Here is a 20,740-nt window from a genome sequence, read left to right on the forward strand (position 1 = left end):
ATATATATACACATGATATATACAACCTCTTCTTGTTTTGTGATATATTTTCTTTATTATATTCTTCTTTCCATTGTATTTCTCTCTCTATTGCATTGTACATACTATTGTAACAACTTTAAATATATACATATATATCTAAAACCAGGAATCCATTCACACCCTTTATTCTTTATTCTTTATAACATCTCAACAAAGCCTCTGGGCTCCTCTGACAGTTATTAAGTTCTACAAATAAAAATATATATAATCGATAGTTTTACAATTAAATAATTAATTATTTTTATTTCAAATCATTATTGCCATTAAAATGTTACTTATTATATTTATATTGGAAGAAGATAGTTGGCCGTATGAAGTAGATTTTAGGAAGAAAGGCCTGGTGTCGGTTAATAAAGGTACAAAATAGTAAAAGAAAACTATTTATTGTTAACAACGTTTCGCCCCACTTTGCAGGACATCAGGGCTGTCAGATTGAAACACAGCGGACGTGAAATAAATAGTTTTCTTTTACTATTTTTATAGCTTTATTGACCGCCATCCGGACTATCTTCCTACAATCTACTTCATACGGCCTTCTTTCAATATAAAATAAATAAAAATATAATTGATCTCACACTAATATATTTTCACAACAGATCTCGGGTAATCTTGTACAATATGCTAACAGCTTCCATTATTTAATAGGTTAACATTAAATAGTTTTTCTTATATTCTTTTTACCTTTATTGACCACCACTTGGACTATCTTCCTACAAAATATTATAATTATATATAACCTTTAAAATTGCACTTCCCTCTTTCTGTCCCACTTTAGTATCCAAATTTCAGTGCTCTGATTTGTTAATACTCTTTCCTCTATGCTGTGTATTAATTTTAATGCACATATAAATGACTCAATTAAATAACTTGACATAAATTATGCAAAGTGAGAAGAGAGAGAGAGAGAATGCAAATTAACTTCTATCAAAAATTTTAATCAGAAATATCCACGAAAAGGTTTAGAAAAAGAATAATATGTTGACTTTAGTTTAAAGCTAGAATTTTCTGTGTTCTTGGGACTACTGGGGCTGAACGACCTTAACTTAGTCTAGAGCAGGGGCCCCCTCACGGAGATATATTTACACACACAGACACACAAATATATATACATCACATGAGAGGGGGGCTCGGAATCTTATTTAGTATTAAGACCCGGCCTGTGGATGGGGTGCGCCTGCGTGAGAGCAACTGTTGGTCTGTCGGATTGTACTGGATTGTTTTCCAGTTCTGCAGATTTTGTTGCCTTCGTTGGATTAAAAGGATGAAGAGAAAAAAGGAGGGGTTTTAAAAAACAGCTGATATTTTTAAAATATATTATAATTACTCTTCTTATATAGGACCTTTTTTTTTTAAACAAATAAGAATATATCGCCTACTTAAGTTATTTAAATGTTTCTATAGATCAATAGCTATGGTTTATAGATAAGGTGGCAAAATTTTTTTTTGTTTTACTTAAAAAAATATCACCATTCCCAAACGAAACTGGATTTTCCCTCAAAATGGAGGAGGCTAAAGCCTAGGTGAAGATGAGGAGCTGCCTCAGCGATGCAAATTAAAACTAGTTGAACTAGTCTACAGCAATTGCCAACCCTATTGCCTCTAACCTCGACAACTGAGTCTTCCTTTCAGCATTCTAGTAGCAGCTTGCATTTTAGATGAGGCCACTTTAGTTGATGAGTATAACCTACAATTTTAAGGCTGAAAAAAACGGTTCCTCAAACAAGACCACACCAGGAACAAATAAATGTTTTCCATCAATTTAATATTGTATATATTTTATCAATATAAACAATATTTAGCGAATATCCGAATTTCGGTTGTGTAGTGGTTATTTCGTTCTACCAAAAATGATAGTATATTTGCAATATTAATTAAGTAACTGTCAAAGCTGATTCATAAGCTTTCATAAGATATTAAAATGTCTTCGGTTCCGGTAAAATAGGAGAAAACAGATGTATTAAAAAAAAAAACAGTCGCTTTGCGAATCATCCCTAACCATCTTGAAAGCTCCAATCTGAATACAGCAAACTTGATAATATAAAAAATTTACGTTAGATAATAGACCCGTATACAAGTACTTATAAAGTTTTCAGGACCTATTATTTTTTATTTTTATACCAGATCGGCCTGGTGGGCCTTATATGGTTGATATAACTTATATTATATATATTTTTTAACAGTTGATTATGAGGGGGTATAGTCATACAAATGACATCCCTAACTATATTCAATGTTCTTATTAAAAGAAAAAAACAAAATAAATAGATAAGAATAATGATTCATAATAAAAGGGGAAAGTAAAATTAATAACAAAAAATAATGATATTGGTACACTTAAATAAAACAAACTATTGCCTTCTAATAGTAAAAAGAAACAAGTTAATTTGGAAAAGGGAAGAGAGAAGAAAAGAGAAAAAAAAATAATAATAATGAATAAATAAAATGATAATAATAATAAGTAAATAGAGGTAGTGTGACTATGAATTAATTTTATATTTATTAAAAATTTATAAAAGAATGTCCTGCAGCAGTCAGGGCTTCAGTCTTCGGTTTGAGGTTGGGTTTCCTAGGTTGTAGGTCACTGCTCCTTTAACTGTCGGCAACTGGATGTGGAACTGTTCAGGACCTAAGTTGTGCTCATATTGAAGCCAAGTTTACAAATTAGCGAAATTTATAGTTCGTGGAAACTCATCCTTTACCTACTTAAAGAAAAAATAAGGTTTCAGCTATTGAAAAAAAATAAATAAAAAATAGAAATCATTTCAAATTGCGTGCTGGCATATAGATTCATTAACATATTATGGTTTATTTATATGATTTCGAAGATGCTGACAATACGTTTAAAATCGATTTCATGATCGCGCGCTTGCTTATTGATTCATTTTAACTTTTAGAATTTTTGTCATAAAGAAATATGTTCAAATTAAATTAATTCACATACGAGTTAAATTACATGTAATTTTAAATATTAAGGGTCAAGAAATAATTATAATTGTAATTTCAATTGCTTACAAACAAGAAGTAATTGTAATTGATAATTAGATTACTTATAAGGAATAATTGTGATGACGCAATAACAGCAATTGTAATTGTGTCTTACAATTACTTCATTGTAATAGTTGGACCCTTTGGTGATTATCTTAGTGTAATTATACTGCAACTGAAACATGTGATTGAATATGTAATTAAATTACTTATGTAATAATTCCTGCCCAACTCTGCTAGAAAATATGTAAAACTTTATTATAATATTTTCTTTCTTTTTTTTCAGGAAAGAATGAAGAAGTCAAATGTATCAGAAGAATTTTCCAGGTATTTAATACTTCCACATGAACTAGCATTAAGTTTCATATAAATACACCCACTCAAATATACATACAGAGTTACTGGGTTAAGCGTCTTTACTGAAAATATGAGTTAGGGATCTCAAAACTAGAAAACATTCCTAAGAAGGTATGTCCTCTAACGCTTTGTTTAGGAGTTATTCATATTTAAAGATTTTCATTGCTATGAATTACTACACAGGATATCGTTTACAACTACCAACCAGGTATATTTAGTCATTATAGCCGATCGTCGTTATTACCAATCACTACATACATCATGTAAATGTGAAATAGGGATTTTTAAAAATCAATTATTGCTACCAAACACTGACAAATTACCTTGGACAATGATGGTTTGTCAAACACGCCACTCCCGCCTTCCGTGGTTGCCTTACTTACCTGACTTACCACACAGACAATTACAGCGAGTAGGTTAGTCGATGTACGAAATGTTACAATTTCATAAGAGGAAATCATAACACAAAAAAAAGACCATCCTTCCCGACTGGACCCGCCCCACTAAGACTTTTTACATTTTTCTTTCACAGTTACATTGCCCCAACGGCACAAGATATGAATTATTGTCTCGCTCTCCAGATCTGAAACCACTGGATTTGAATTGTGGGGGATGAAATTATACGAAAATTTCATGCAAGACCAATAAATTACCTTAATTCTTTACAAATAATAATTATTGTAACATACAAAACAATATCACTTATCCAGTCCCGTTCAGCCACCGCTACTGTAGAAGATAACGAGGCTGTAAAGGCCTTAATGTTCAAGGTAATCACTACGAACAACATACAATATTAATTTTAAGGTTTGGATCAATGAATTCGTTGGAATACATATTTATTTATTTGTTATAACCAAAATAATGATAATCTTCCGTTAACTATTTAGGTGACTCACGTCTAAAGATTTTAATTATTATGAATTATTTAGGCTATAATGAATAAATTAATATGTGTTTTAAACAATATACATATGAAATGAAATGAAAAAATAACTTTATTCTGGGACATATGTCCCCTAAGAATAATTACAAGGTTCATATAGTGAGATTTTTATCTGGCGAGCGTTTACACAAATTTTCAGATCGTAAAATGAAATTACATTGGTATATTGGCTTTACTACTGTTTATAATGTTAATCAATAACTGCCTATTTATTTGATTACAAAGATGTGGAGGTTTGGTTATTCAATAAATGAAGGAATAGGTGTTGTTTAAAGGAGAGAATGGATGAGGACTGGCGAATGTAGATGGGAAGAGAATTCCAGAGGGAGGTTGCACGTATGACGAAGGATTTGCTAAAGAAGGAGGTTCTATAGGAGGGCATAAATCATTCGGATGGGATCTGGTGTTTAATGAGTGGATGGATGAACGAAGAGTGAAAAGATCTATGATATTAGGTAGGTTTTTTGATGTTAAGAACTTGGAATAGAAAAACACCAAGGAGGTATCGCCTTCGAGAGGTTGGATAGAGCCACTTCAACTCGGAATACCATCGGGAGACTTGAGAGTGCCTAGGGAACCCAAAGATAAATCTTACAAAACAATTTACATAGATGTCAATATAAGCTACTAACACTAACACTGACACAAGCTACTAACACTAACACAAGCTAATAACACTAAGCTCTGTTGTTGGGCTAAAATATAAATTCGGGTCTGGGTGGACTCCCAAACCAACTATGACAATGTATTGTGTTGTTTCAGTTTCAAGAAAAAAAAAACTATAGCACAGAACTATTTTCTTGCCTTATAACCAGAATAAATAACTTTTTATTTCAGTGTGATGGTAAAACTTTTTGCCATGATCCATTGTACTGAATGGCTAATGAATAATAATATATGAAATAACTCAACTAATACATATTTAAATATAAAAATAACAACTACCCATGAAAATAATGGAAATATCAATAGTTGTAATTTTTAGCCGTAAGATGTAGAAACTAAAATGTATGTTTAAGAAGAAAAGTCATAATACTTAAGAATTGCGGACATCATACCACTAAAAATTCTAACTTTATGTTCCTAAGTGGTTGTAATTATTATTTTATGCAGTAATTAAATGTTTTAAACAATTTAAATGTATAATTTTTTTAATTAAATTATTATGGGTGTTAAAAGGCATTTAGATGCATTATGAATTATAAAATGATTTTAGTACTCTAAAAAACATTATTATACAACAATTATATTTGTCAACATTTAAATATTGATAAATATAATTTTTGTATACGTTTACTTTCAATAATATATAGTTAATCTCCTAACCCGAACTGTGTGGTATTTGATGTTTCCGGTTTGAGTTAAATACCCCCATTGAATAGACACCCGCATCACAGCTCCAGTACGCAGACTGCTGGAGTTTTATGTGTTACCTATTTTGTTTGTCATTAGAAGATTTCACCTGCCTGTGAATCTTTCCGTTTTTTTTTTTAACCAGGGGCGTTTTAAAATTGTTGAGTCTTTCACACCGAAGTTATTTTCCATAATTGCTTTACCGTAAACAGCAGTAACCACGAGGTCTATTGCAAAAAAGATTGGCAATCGGAGTTATGGCATTGGCCAGCTTCCTCACTCATGTTCCGGATGCTTGTGGCTTCAACGCTCTCACTCATTTTCCGCTCCCTTTTGATTCAGTGAAGCTGCAAAACAGAGAGCAGTGATAGGATCCTGCTTTTACCAGACTGAGGAGTCCTCAAGGTGATACAAGTGTAGATATGTTTAGAAGTGTTTTTAATGATTTTTATTGCAATATTATTTTAGGTGAATTTATTATTATCATTATTTTCCTCTTTGAAATATGTTATGATTGCGTACATGTATCTATTACTTATTCCTCTTGATTATGGTAGTAATATTTGTCAATACATAAAAAAATTAATAGGTTATACCGCTACAATCCATGAACGGTTATGGGTTCAGTACTTTGTAAGGACAACGTTGGTGCAAGTAGGTGCTTTGTACATGGTCACATTAACTACCAGATTTTTCCCCTATTAAGAGTACCCCGGAGGGCTCCTTAACCCACAGAGTTGACTGACGGCAACAGTAATAGAATTAATAGAGTAAATTATTACCTGGCACTGCAGGAATCGAACACGGGGCCTGGATGTTGGTAGCACAGACCTTACTCACTGAACCACCACACTCCTATAAATAAAATAAATATTTTAAAATTATGGATGCCTTATACTTGATTTTATCACAAACCAATATTTCAGAAATCTTTTTTATCGTATGATTTTATTCTTACTACCGAAGATACGAGTTATGATTTATAACAATTCATATAACGTTAAACTATATGTTTCATTATAAATAATGATCAAATTTAGACGGCCATCTGCCTATAGATTGCGTTATGTTAATGCCGGCCAGGCAAAGATTGAATGCAGATTGTGCCTTGTCTAATGTGGGAGCACAGGATGTACATAAAAGGGAAGATGGTGAGGTCAGTAGCACGCGTTTATGAAATAGCCTTTGGTCATAGCTGATCATTCTTTAGGAATAATAACCATCTGAGTTCTCATTGTAGGCTATGTATTAATACTGCAATAATAAATATCGGAGTCATAAAACCATTTCATGAAGTTATACAGAACCGAGATCGCGTGAATTTTCAAATTGTAATTAACGCTAAAACTATTCGTAATTAAACCATAACTAACTGCTTTGAACTTCTTCGTTTTCTTGTGGGAGACCCCTAACGATGTGTCTCTAATTATATTTAATGAAATTATTTATTTACTCATATTATAATATTGCATTTAAACTTCAATTATATTGATTATATATTTATTATTACCTGGAAATAAATAAACGCACATATCCAGAATATTTATAAAAATTCAACGTTTGTTCTTATAAACAAAGGGTTACAACAACGTAAGTTCTTATATAGGAAAGAAAGGATTTAGGTGACCTAGCACGTTGTGAACAGTTTCCAAAGTTAGTTCGATTTAAATTCTGTTGAGTTAAAATATAAGCCAAGGCGGTCCCACAAAATGAATTTTGAATTTTCTTAAAGAATGATAGACTGTTTTATTTGATTTTTAAAAGGGATTTAATTAATGTACTTCTTGAAACATACATATATCGTTTCACTGCTATTTCTCAAAACTAAATAGAATGATTTTTCGATAATATTGATTGTCTCCGTGGTGTTTTTCACATTTCATACTATTAAGTCTATCTTCCCTCTTCGTGATAGGCATTAGGCATTTTCCCGTCTTGATTCCTTTATTTTCAGTCATTAATGAATGCTACATCCTAATGTCTCGGACTGAGGTATTTGGAACTATACCTACATCAATGCCTGAGATTCGCGCTTGTTCTCAGTATTTTTGATGAATTGAAATAGTACAAAATTAATGCATACCGTGTTAATCGTGTTATAAAATATATGAAAATAATAAAGAAGATGGTCTGGGTTGTGGTAAAAAAAGAAACAAAAATAGTTAACAACTATTTATTTTCAGACGTTTCGTCCCACTTAGTAGAACTTCATCAGAGCTAAAACGCTCTCCTCCTCCGATCATGTACGCTTCCGATATTTTAAGTCGCCGAGGCTATCAACTTGAACAGGAGAGGGTTCTGATTTGTTCTTTATTAATCGTTATTTATTATTAATTTTATTTGTATTCATCTTTTTTCGACTTTTGTTTAATCTCAACTTTATTTTCCGTCTTTAAGTTTGTTAAATTTTGTTTTCTCAAATCTATTTTTCTGTTTTTTCGTGTCATAACGTCTCCTGTACATTTTTAATCTTATCGTTTACGTAATTTTTTATATTCTTTTCATTGTTTATTTTATATTAATACTATTTTATTTCTTCTTTTCTTTTATTTGTATATAATTTTGTTAATTTACCTTTTTGTATCTTATTATCTTACAATGTCAAAATGTTCTTTGTTGTTTTTGTATCTTTTTAGTCCTGATAAACCTCTACAAAGTGGGGCGAAACGTCGAAAAATAAATAATTGTTAACTATTTTTGTTTCTCTTGTGACCGCAACCCTGACCATCTTCTTCATTATTTGAAATTATATGGTCACTTATATATATATATATATATATATAAACAAAACATGTTTTGTTTTTCTTTAGTGCAATGAATCTTCACTATATGGTAAAAATGGTTTTACCAGAGTTACTGTGATAAATTAGTAAACCACAGATTTGTTTGGGACTTGTTCAATCGATTTAATATTGGTCTGAAGTATGATTAAAAGTAATTTTGTAGTCAAATGGTTTAGATTTTATTTTAAACAATTGAAAAGAACTTAATCCATTGTGTAAGTAAAGAAATAAAACTTTTCAGGTTGGTATAATATTTATAAGCAAACAACTAATCAGTGAACTATTGAGTTTATATTATATAAAATTAGTTGACCTATAATTTCAAATTATGGAGTAGATGGCCAGGGTTGTGGTCAAAGGTGAAACAAAAATAGTTAACAACTATTTATTTTCCGACGTTTCGTCTTTCAATTTGTAGAGCTTCATCAGAGATGTTCAAGTTGATAGCTTTAGTTACTTTTTACTATAAATAAATAATGTTAACTATTTTTGTTTCTCTTTTGACTGCAACCCTGACCATCTTCTCCATCATTTAATATTGAGTTAGTTGTTCATAAATAGTTCTCATTTTCTTTTAACAATATACCTCTACTATATTCTATTCCTATAGTCGAATCAAAATTGATAATACACTAATTTGGATAAATTACTTTGTCTCTTCATGTTTGGTTATAATTTATTCCTGGATTGTTATGCAATTGCTTATTTTGTTTGCGTGCTTTTGTTAAGCCGCTGATAAAAAATCTATTTGAATTGAACTGAAATGCATATTTGGACTATTCCAGTTAAAAAAAGATAAATTAAAATAATAAATTAAACTGCAATAATTAGTAATAAAACAAACATTATAATAATCTACAAACGCTACCTTCAACCATTCACTTTTAACAATATGTAACGTCTTGGCACTGTAACTAATTATTCATATTTAGAATATTTAAGGATTTTTTCATTCCTTGAAATATCATCTTCGGGTTCGTTTTAAACATTATTTACTGAGTAGTTAGTTTCTCTTACGAGTGGTAACGTTTATTGTTTTTAAAATACCAAAAGTAACTGCGTCATTTAGACCATAGTTTATTGGATTGAAAAATCCAAACGCAATAATATATAATATTGCGAAAATATGATACAATATTTATGTAAAAATTGTTTATTACAACTATTGCTTAAAAAATATTTCAAGCGAAAGAGTCACAGATCGATCATGTTGATGCATTTACTTTTTTTATTCTGTTACCAATGTAACGGCGAATAATTTCAATTTGCTTAACTAGAGGAATAAAATGTAAGCACGTACACTATAATAATATGATTCGAATAGGGTTTAATTAAATTAATATCTTAGTTTTTCTATATTTTGTATTCATTTTTATGTTTGGGTAATATTTTAAATATTGTCTCTTTTGTATTTCTTATTTATTTACATATTTTTTGGCATCTTGTTTGTCTTATTTATTTTCATTATTTTTCTATTAATTTGTGTAATTTACTGTTCTAATACAGTCAATGTTTTTGAATCCAATGATTGTTGTTCTTTTTTTGTTACTGATTGTAAGTTTTGATTATTTTAATATTTTACTTTAGTGTGTCGTATCATGTTTTTAAATGTTAAGTTTATTATTTACATATTTTGGTTAATGAAAATAAGAGAAAAAAAAATTCGTTTAATTTTAATCCCGTCTGCTATTTCTTTTTTATTAAATACAAACGAAGAAGATTTGTCTTACTTTCATTAACCAAAATATGTAAATAATTAAAACTGTTTATAAACCAAAAAATTAAAAATACAATATGGCACACTTTCTAAAGTAAAATATTAAAATAATAAAAACTTACAATTAGTGACACAATTGAAAAACATCAATCAATGGATTTAAAAATGATAACCAATTGACCATATTAAAACTGTAAATTTTAACTGTGTAATTGAATATTTAAAAATATTTTATATTTTTTAAGGCATACTTTGCTGCACATATGTCACAGTTTTTCATTGCGTATTATTTGGAATATACTGGGTTGTTCTACTGTAGTCTTTGTTATGACCCAATATAATTTACGATTTTGTAGGACTTAAATATTATTATTAGATTGTTATTCCACAAATTTGTGTTTTATTCAGTACAAGTTTGGTACATAATTAGTTTATTTATTAAAATTTAATTCGATCAATGTTTTTTCAGACTAGAACTTTTTTTAGAGTTGATACTATTTAATTAAAATTTGATAATTATGCAAAAATAAAAATTAAGTCAGAAGAAACAGAAACCGAAAAATAACTATGAGTATTTCAAACTAAATTCTTATTTTATTCACTTACCTACATAAGAAATATATAGTAAGGGGATGTATTCATATATATATGTATGTGTGTATAAATTTTATTTTATGTACAATGTAAAATAATTATACAATAAAAAGGATGAGGCCAAATAAAATTCATATGCACAAGTATTTCTTGGCAAATGTAACTCCAGCTTTGTGGTTTTCGATAAAAAAATTCTAAACTCCAAGCAAGGCAAAAATTATGGACAATAAATTTTTATTTTTCTGTTGCTATAAAAATTTTTATTTAAGCGTTTCTAAAAGGGGTTGCAACAAATTTCACATTTTAAAGGATACAAAGATAACGGAGAAGTCATACAATCAGGGAATTGGACTTCAAGTTGGGGATCAAACTTTTTCGTTTTAATCGGAGGTATTTATGTTTTTCTCCTTTATTTATTCATAAAATTCTTTAATATTTTGTATTTGTACATTGTTTATTATTGCTAACAATGAGGTCTGGTTTTTTGGCCCTTGAGGCATTTAAGCCCTATGAGAATATTTTAATGAAGATAACACCTATCTGGTAAAAAAAGAGCTCTAATTTGCTCATTGATTCATAGAGTTTAATCAAAATTGTTCGAGTCTTTTTGGTAAAAATCGCTAAAAAAAATTAGAAAATTCTATGAAGTGCCACTTCCGGTCGGCCAATTTTTGCGAAAATTTGCTGTCATTTTTCTGGCATATACTTGACTTAAATGTACCATTTGAGTTACTTACGACTTTTCGTTTTTGAGCTAGGTCAAAACACTAACAATGACCATTTTGTGAGACGTGGTTATTTGGACTCAGGGAACCTCAAAAGTTGTATTTCTGTCGAACACTCGAAATCGAATTTTTTTACGATCACAATACTTTCCCTCCTAATCTAGAAGGAATTGCATAAAAATCTGGTCTAAGCCGCTGTTGCTAAGCACATGCTTAGAATGTAATGCTCTAAGTTCAAGGCATTAGAAAGTAGGATAACTCCCTTATGACGTTAACGTATCAGTATGCATAGCGGAAAAGTAGGTGACATTACTTCCTTATCAAATCTAATCATTTTTATTGGTTTTAAACACACCTTCTCTTTTATAAAGGGGACTTTTATTTGTAATTTGCTGTGTCCCATAATCTAGTATAAATGCATCTTGTGAACTTTGATAAAAAAGATTAGAAAAGAAAAATTTAATCTATTTTAGATTAATTGACTAAAAAACTTGATGCCAAGAAATTAAGGTACCATTAAACTGGAAATAAAATTCTACAAATGAAGTATAAAGTGATCAATAAGTTATATTTTCCTTCTTTATTAATGATCACTCTAACATAAATCGTGAAGACTATAAAGAAAGAGATACATATTGGAAAAGAATTATTAATATATTGAGATAAATATAAAATATTTACACTTCATTTTAAATTTTTATTTTTATTGTTTTGTTTACCGAAAAGAAAACGCCTATAAAGCTTTTCTGTATTATAAAAATGATAGTTGCTCAAGACAACAAAAAATATTTATAAATTATTTTTCTTCTACGCTTTTGTTCACCAGTTTTGAGATATCTTTCTTACTACTGTTCAGGAAATCGACTTATTCCAGTACATTATTATTGTTATATAATTGATATTCACATCTTCATTAAAAGCACAATTAAATTAAGTTTAAAGGGATTATTATAGCAGGAAGGCGTCTAATAAGGAAAATACTCATTGGTTGCTTTTTTTTTTTAATTGAAAAACTTTCATTGAATTAATACATTCTTCCACACTCAGGGGCAATAAGTATGTGAGTACACAATCATACCATACATACATATTAACTAAAATAAAAAGTAAATAAATAATGATAAAAAAAATATTCAATTATAAACTAAAATGGATAAAAATAAAATTGGTTGTACACTAATATATTTTCATGGTAAAGCCCGGGTAATCTTGTACAATATGCTAAAACGCTCCATTATTTAATAGTTAAAATAAATACAGCGTGAAATTATGTTAGAGCTAAAGTTACTGATGTATAATTGTCCAAGAGCTCAGGGGAAAAAAAGTTATTTTGCCACAATTTTTTATTGCTTTAATAAAAATTATAAATAGTTACTATTTAAAATTGATAGCTCTGCTAATGATAGTTGGGGACGATAAAAATTGGCGGTTGTCACAAAACATTAATTTTTCATTCGGAGCTCTGTATCTTTAAAACTACCAACAACACTGAAAACATTTCTCCAAGTAAAATCAATTTTTTGTGAATTTATTTTGGTGAGCTGAAGAGCAGTGGGAGGAGTTCCCATAATATTCACCAAAAGTGTTCAGAAAACAACCTATTTACTTTATTTTATTTTTTTATTTAAAAAAAACTATACCTCAGAAACTTAGACGTACAGATGCCTATTATCACCCAAATCAAAGCAAGGTGAACGTATTATAGTGTAGTTAATAACGTTTATCTTCGTAGGAGCAGCAGTTCTCATGTTATTCGAGAAAAATCGATTGACATGATATTGATTTTTCATTATTTGGAAAAAAATGTTTCTTTTTTTAAAAACTGTAACTCGAGAACAACTTTTGAACGAGCTGAAATTTTAGAAAATGGACTCTTGTTTAAATAATGTGCTATGAAGTTTTTTAGGGTTTTAGGTAGTAGTAGTTTAGTTATAGAACTCCGTTTGAAAAATGAGCGAATGCTTTAGGTTTTTTCAAATAAAATAAACTTAAAATGCTTCCATGTTTATTTTTTAATGGCATATACTTTATCCCTTTTATTATCTAGATAAAAAACAGGAAATAACGAGAATTATTTTCCTTCCTTTACTTGAGAGAAATTAAACATTAAAGTAATACAACATTGGAGTGAAATTACTTCTTGGGAACGATTTGTCCCACACAAGTATCAAGTTAAATAAAACGGCTATACGAGTCAACTTAATTAAGTCAGGACATCAAACGACGCTTCCTACATTAAAGTTAATAGCACACGACCTATTGCAGACTACAGCTTCAACCTCCGTGTATTTTTACACAAATGGATTATTTAGATGAATAAAATTGAATAGGTATTGGATAGTGCTAAATGCTTTATTTAGCCATGCTGCCATGTTGCTACTGTACACAGCATATCAATCAATCCATGATCGGACATAATATACAATATATATATATCGACATGTTATAACAATTTTTGTTTTCTTTTTTTACCCCCTTTTTCCTTCACAATGAATAATCTACTACAAATACTAAATATAAATATTTTATTTTATGTATATAAAAGATATAACCATAAACTTCATAGCATCATGTGAACGAAACAAGTTTTTATTTAGAACCTTACCATACGGATGAACTGGCTAAAACCACTACCATTATGCACATATTAAATAGAATTATTTCATATTAAAATAATTTGCAGGATTATATAAAAGGCGTGATTAGGAGATGATTTCTTAGATCCGCTTGTAGATCAGCCTACACCCCTTGGACCTGACGCCTCCCGAAGGAGTAAACAACTCCTACTCCTAAGACAATGGCCCTCCTAAAGGGTAATACACTTCTGAAAGCCGCCACCTTTTTCGGAAGTCCTCCTCCGTCCTTGTGCTCGGACGTGGGACGTGCTCCTACGTCGGACCTGCCCACCTGTAGCCCTGTGTCGTCCTCCGTTCGCGTTATGTCATAGGCAGTTGTGACGTTGATCAGTGCAGTGGAAGTCTGAGTGTCAGGGGTGTCTAAAGAATATGTAGCATGAGACGAATTTCATCCACTAAGTAATATCATTTCATTTATATGTATGAATCGACATTCACGTTTATCAGAACTTTAAAAGCGAGGTAACGTGGATTGGAGTAAGTATTGTACTCATTTCAAATTAGAGCTTTTTTTTCCATGGAATATCATATTTATCGTCAGAAAAAAAGAATCTCATCTCATTTGTACCTTGTGTTTCCACTTTTTTTTTTGTTTAATTTCCATTCTGGTCGGTCCAATTTTCTCAGCCAGTGCCTAAATTATCCTTAGTTCTTCAGTCCCGCCCAAATATATACAAAAGTATAGGTTAGGATATTTTCGCAAGCCTCTAATTCAGCCAAAAAAATAATCACAAATATTTCCAATGTGGTTTGAGGAATGAACGCAAGGTATTAGTGTAGTTATTTGGTAGACAATGCTTTATCAAGGAATATTCTTATCTAATACAGTCTTCTGAGTGTATAAACTTTATTTGTTCAGTCCATGAAGACTGAACTATTACTTCATATACATACTATTTAATTTGTTTTATTTCGATTTTTATCGATTTAACTTTATGTATTTACGAATTCCAATGAATTTTTAAATTTACTAATGAAAGTGTGAAGAAATTGAGGCAGCGGAGATATACCTCTACCTAGTAATTCTTGGCGGGACTCAATATGAACACCAGTCTGTTTTGACGTGTGTCCATATATCTCTCTGACCACAATCGACACAATACTCATACGAAAAAAGTTGTTCATAATCTTGAGAATTACCGGAAATATTCTGCACCTGAATGGTATAAAAAATATTTTAAAAAAGTAATCATACATCACAAATCCCTATGAATTTCCAAATTCAAAAGAAACTTTTGAGGTATACCTAGGCTTTTGCAATTTAAATTATTTGATTCCCTTTCGATTCGGGTCCAAAATAAAAAAAAAATAATAAATTGGAAAAATGGCAAACCTCAATAACACTCGCTTAAGTGATAAATAGAATCTCCAAAATATAAAAATAAATACTGCTTAAATTCACAGAAATTACTATAACATTGGAATGAAATCGTTTAATGAATGAGCTAAATTCTTAAAGAGAAAAAAAATAAGTAAAATTGATTTAGAAATATGGCCTTGTTTTAATAATTTTCTTCTCATTTTTAAATTCTAAAAAATGTTGTTCTAGTTGTTTATACCATATAAAATCGATCTTGTTCAAAAAGTGGTTCTGAATTTCATTTATAAAAAAACTAAAAACAATGAATTATTATTCTATATAATCTCTAGAAATGAAACTATATATATATTTACCAACTACTGTTTACTTTAACAAAAATAAATGGAAAATAACAAGAAAAAAATAATTTTGCTCTTATTCAATGGTTACCAGGAAGAGGGTTGGTGTTGATAACTGTTGGGGGAAACTAGTCCGGCCCAATGGTCCTTTTTGCAACCCCTGGGCCCTGTTTCATAATAAAGTACAAACTAATACTATTAGCCTTGTCGATTTAACTTGATACAATTACACTGACTTGTACAATAGTAACTTATACTTTAATACTTTTTAACTCCTGTAATTTCACTAATAGTCATCCCTATTATGAAAAAAATAAGTATTAGTGTAATTAACACGTTGTTTCTATACTTGTATTTTGAACTAATACTATTAGCTTCCATTATGAAATTGGGCCCTGGTGTCTACTTTGAAGTTGCCGCTGCGTACTAACCAAGGTAGGAGTGTTAAGATTCATTTCTGAGGACCACCGAGAGATTAATATTAACTATCCCAGGAGGAAATCGAACCCACAACGTTCCACTCGGTTCGGAACGTTGTGGATTCGACCCACGCACCAACTCGCCCGGCCGTCGCGTCCCTAGGAAGAGGGTTACAAATTGATATAAATATAAGAATACATTTAATTCGTTTAAGAAACTAGTTTTAATACCCGACCCATATAATACTATGTACCTAAGTTATTTGGAAGTTTTTTTTTCATATTAATTCTACTGCAAGGTATATTTTGTGTGACGAGGCTACTATACGATCAGGTAGATCACCTGTTCCCAGGAGAAAGATGAATGGCCATTAGAATTAACATTATGATAATACGGTTTAAGTGAGATTAATGAAAGCTGGTAGTCGGGTAGAAGGGATAATAACTGGTAGTGCGGTAAACAAAAGGAGCGAGCACTATCAAATAACCCCCAGAGGTCGTAATGACCAATGCCGTCGGAGATTATCCTCCATGATGGTCATTACCACTCTCCAGCCCTCTTATTTATTTAGCTGCAGCCCTGGTAGGATAATAATTGTGCATTATGGCAACAATTTGATCAGTTCGTGAGCCCTGAAGGTTTTCGAGCTGCCAGATCGAGGCAGGACTATCGCTCGGCAACCGGTGTTCCTACCATGGCTGACTGAGCATCCAAGTTTCCATGACGAACTTTCCCACCGCTGACAGCAGATTGAAAATCAGAGTACTTTGAACACACTGACGCTCGCATGTGTATTTTAAATTTAGTTTTAATTAAATAGAATTTGACGATAGTGTTTTTCAATTTATTAAAATAGGACCATGAAATCGTGATATAAATAAGATGAAATACTTGCTTTTAACTTTTACATTTTAGGTGAATTTTAAATAGTTAATTATCAAGATCACCTACTTATTCTATCATGCCTCAGATAATGTAGTGTGCGGTTGATGTGTTACGATAGTTTAATATCTATTTTTTTAACTTTAATTGATGTTTGTTCTTTGTAATGTCATGGTTGTTCTTTGTCCCTATAGAATATTTTATAAATATTTTTATTTATATTAAACATTTAAAAAAATTAAATTTGTATCTGAATTAAATTTCTTCATCGACTCTTGCTACACCACACCTCATTGTAATGTCATCAATAGTCGCTAAGGATGTTGATAAGTATTTTTATTCACATAGAAAAGCATGAGACTCTACCAGTTTTGTAAAAAAAACAAAAAATCTATGCAATATGAAATTTTGTCTTATAAAGAACTTATACACACAATTATTTTTTTTAAGCTTCCTTACTTTTGAAATTTGTATGTAGTATACCTATCTCTACGAAACCCATTAAATCTAGCTGATTTCATAAAAAACCTTTATATTTTTGCTTCGTTCGTCAAATCATTCTTCCAATAATAAATATAATAAGAATAAAAGTTTTTGCATCCATTTATCTCTATTGAGCCTCGTTTAACTAAAGCGTATGGTATGGCCTGATTTTTATCTTTCATTTTCGATACTTTATTTATCTAAAAGTATTAATTATTTTTAACGAGACCCCTTAAGCTTATGGGAAAAAAAAAACAAGCGACGATCTTTGGTATGATTGCTGCAGTGACAGTGTTAAAACGTTTTTCCAAAACAGTGTGTATAATTTTCAATTATAGTAGACAGTCTCCGCTTATTTTAAGTTTTTGCAATAGAGTAATTGAATGTGGGTACAGTATTTTTTATTTTGACCAATCCTCATTTTTTTTTTTTTTTACAAATTCTAATTGTATATCAGATTGTAAAACGAATTCGTATCGGAAACTTTTTTGATCTGTCACGTCCTAAAGGCGTAAATAGACTAAAACAATTTTTTAATAGTATTTACGATTTGGAAGTAAACTGTGAAGAAAAACGGAAAACATCAATTTTCCCCTACTTTGTTAAGAATCAGACTGTATGGAGTTTTCAAAAGCTTTTGATGTCTACTCTAACCTCCTTCAACATTGCTAATTTGAAATTGGTGGGGTCTTTAAAGGGTATAGTTAAATTTCTAACCTTATAGCTCTATCTCAGCACACCTAAGTAAAATTTCTTAAAAAAACTGGGATATTTTTTTTTACTATTTTCTAATTGTATATCAGATTGTAAAACGAATTCATATCAGACATTTTTTTGATCTGTCACTTCCTATAGGCGTTAATGGACTGAAAAAATGTTTGACAGTATTTATGATTTGCACATAATCTGTGAAGAAAAACGGAAAATCAAAGTGAGCAAAATACTTTTAGAATCTAATTTCCTATAAGAATCCCTTATTGTGTCTTTTATTGTTAGTATAGCAGTTATGATGAAGAAGATTCAATTAAAAAATGTCCCAATTATGATGTCGGAATCTTACTAAAAATTTAATTCCTAAACAGTTTTGTTCTTTAGGGTTTTCTGGTTTCAGCACAGTTTGCTCCCAAATTGTCAAAAATAGTATATTTTGGGCGATTTACGACCTCAGTATTAAAAAGTGCTCGGTGTGAATTCGTTTTACAATTTGCTTTACTTATTTAACTTATTTATTCATTAAATTATTCCATTTTTATTATTATTATTTTTATTTATTATTTTGACTTATGTATCCAATCAAGTATTTCTTTTAACCAACTTTTTATTATATTTTCCTTTTATATTTGTTTTTCTTTGGTAAAATGTATTTATTTGTTTGTTTTACTGTAAACTGATCTACTGCTGTGACTAGTATTTCTCTGGTTTGATCTCACATCGCTGTCTAATAGTGAATTTGTTTAGCGGGTCACTGGGGTGGATCTAAGAGTGGGAATTCGGGAGAGTGAATTTGTCGATCAAATAAAATAAAAATTGTGAAATGGAAGGGACAAGAAAGGGAAAGAAAATAGGAACAAAATGAAATATTTGTATTTAGTGTGTAGAATGGAATTTATTGTAAAAGAAAACTGTGGGGGAAAAAAAAATGTTTTCTTTCTATTTTTTTGTATCATGTAAAAATATATAATTTATTCGATCACGGATTGATTAGTATGCTGTATAATGTATCAACCCGATGTATTTGGGCAGCATGGATGAATAAAGTATTTCTCTCTCTCGAATTCGTAAAAAAAAAAATTACCCCTTCCATGGGAACTGAGTAAGAGAAAAGCAGTTAAGGTCAGAAAATCAACAATACCGTCTCTATTATATTTATATTCATTATTTATTTTATTTAATAACTATGCACGAATGGCATGTATAAACAAATATACCGCATAGTAAAAGTAATCCCGAAAATAAATATTACCATAACAACTGAAAAAAACATCAGCTAAAGTAAATACTTTACTGTGAGAAAGACACTTGAACACTCACACACTATTGTAGATGAGGTGTGGCCCAATTTTATTGTGTTTCTATAAACTGAGCTTGTTATTGTATCTAATAAGACATTTTTTAAAAACATAAACTAAATAAACAGTGTAATTTAACTTTACGTTTAATTTATTTATTTAAACGAAATAGATTATTGATGGTTAATTTATTCAATTTTTTTTTCAGGAGTATTTTCGTGAGAATGTACCAAAGAAGTAACGTTCTACATGAAAGGCAAGATGACCACATGCAGTTTTCAGTGCCAATACTAATAGGTATTTTTTAGAAGAAGTATTATTAATTTTAATGTAATTAATATTTGTTGTATATAGATTGTGTTAAATATTTAAATAATATTAGTTTCATTTCTAGCTCTAGTAAGTATTACCATACTGTCTGGGCCTCTTAGTACAAAAGCCGGTGAAAAAAAGAGTCAGTTATTTCATCTGTTTTTTTATTTATTACTTCGATGAAAACTACTAATAATCACTAGTCGAGATTGATGAGTCTGCCAAGTATAATTCGGGGGAATATAACATAGCGGATGTTTCAAAACGTTAACAAAAATGTTTTTTTTTTATTTGGAGCTCTATATTTTTGAAACTACCAACAACACTAGAAAACCTTATATAGCATCATATAAAGTAGATAAATTTGTTAAAATTTGACCCCTAATAGAGCTGTTAGTTGTCAATAGTTAGTTCCCGAGATACAGTTTTTTAAAAAGCAACATTTCATAGAAGATAAAAATTAAAAAACCAGTAGTTGATGAATTTACTGTGGTAATCTTTACCTCAGGAACTATTAGAAATACAGATGTCTATTAGTACTCAAATTAAAGCTATTTTAATCTGCTATTATGTAGTTTATGACGTTTATCTTTGTAGGAGTAGTAGTTTATATGATATTTTTTAAAATAAATTCCCAAAATATTAATTTATAGTTGTTCGAACAAATTTTTTATTTATGAAAAACTATTTCTTGGGAACCATTAGACATACAGATCTTCATAGGGGTAGTAGTTTTTATGATATTCGCATATGAATATAAATTTTGCATGTGAAAATTAGTCCGAACAAAGAGAGAAATGCTTTATTTAGCCATACTGCCCAATTACATTAGTTTGC

General features: G+C 30.0%; 1 long non-coding RNA gene across 1 annotated transcript in view; it reads left to right on the forward strand.

Moving 5' to 3' along the window:
* The window catches only part of LOC136797350 (uncharacterized), a 74,424-nt gene extending 54,534 nt beyond the window's left edge, over positions 1–19,890 (forward strand). The window contains exons 2-3 of the long non-coding RNA XR_010845178.1: positions 3,314–3,354; positions 19,800–19,890. This is a non-coding gene — a long non-coding RNA (uncharacterized lncRNA). The remainder of the gene's footprint in view (positions 1–3,313; positions 3,355–19,799) is intronic.
* Positions 19,891–20,740: the final 850 nt, after the last annotated feature.

This window comes from Halyomorpha halys, unplaced genomic scaffold, assembly GCF_000696795.3.
Source record: "Halyomorpha halys isolate HHAL.00 unplaced genomic scaffold, Hhal_1.1 Scaffold326.1, whole genome shotgun sequence".
Taxonomy (NCBI): domain Eukaryota; kingdom Metazoa; phylum Arthropoda; class Insecta; order Hemiptera; family Pentatomidae; genus Halyomorpha; species Halyomorpha halys.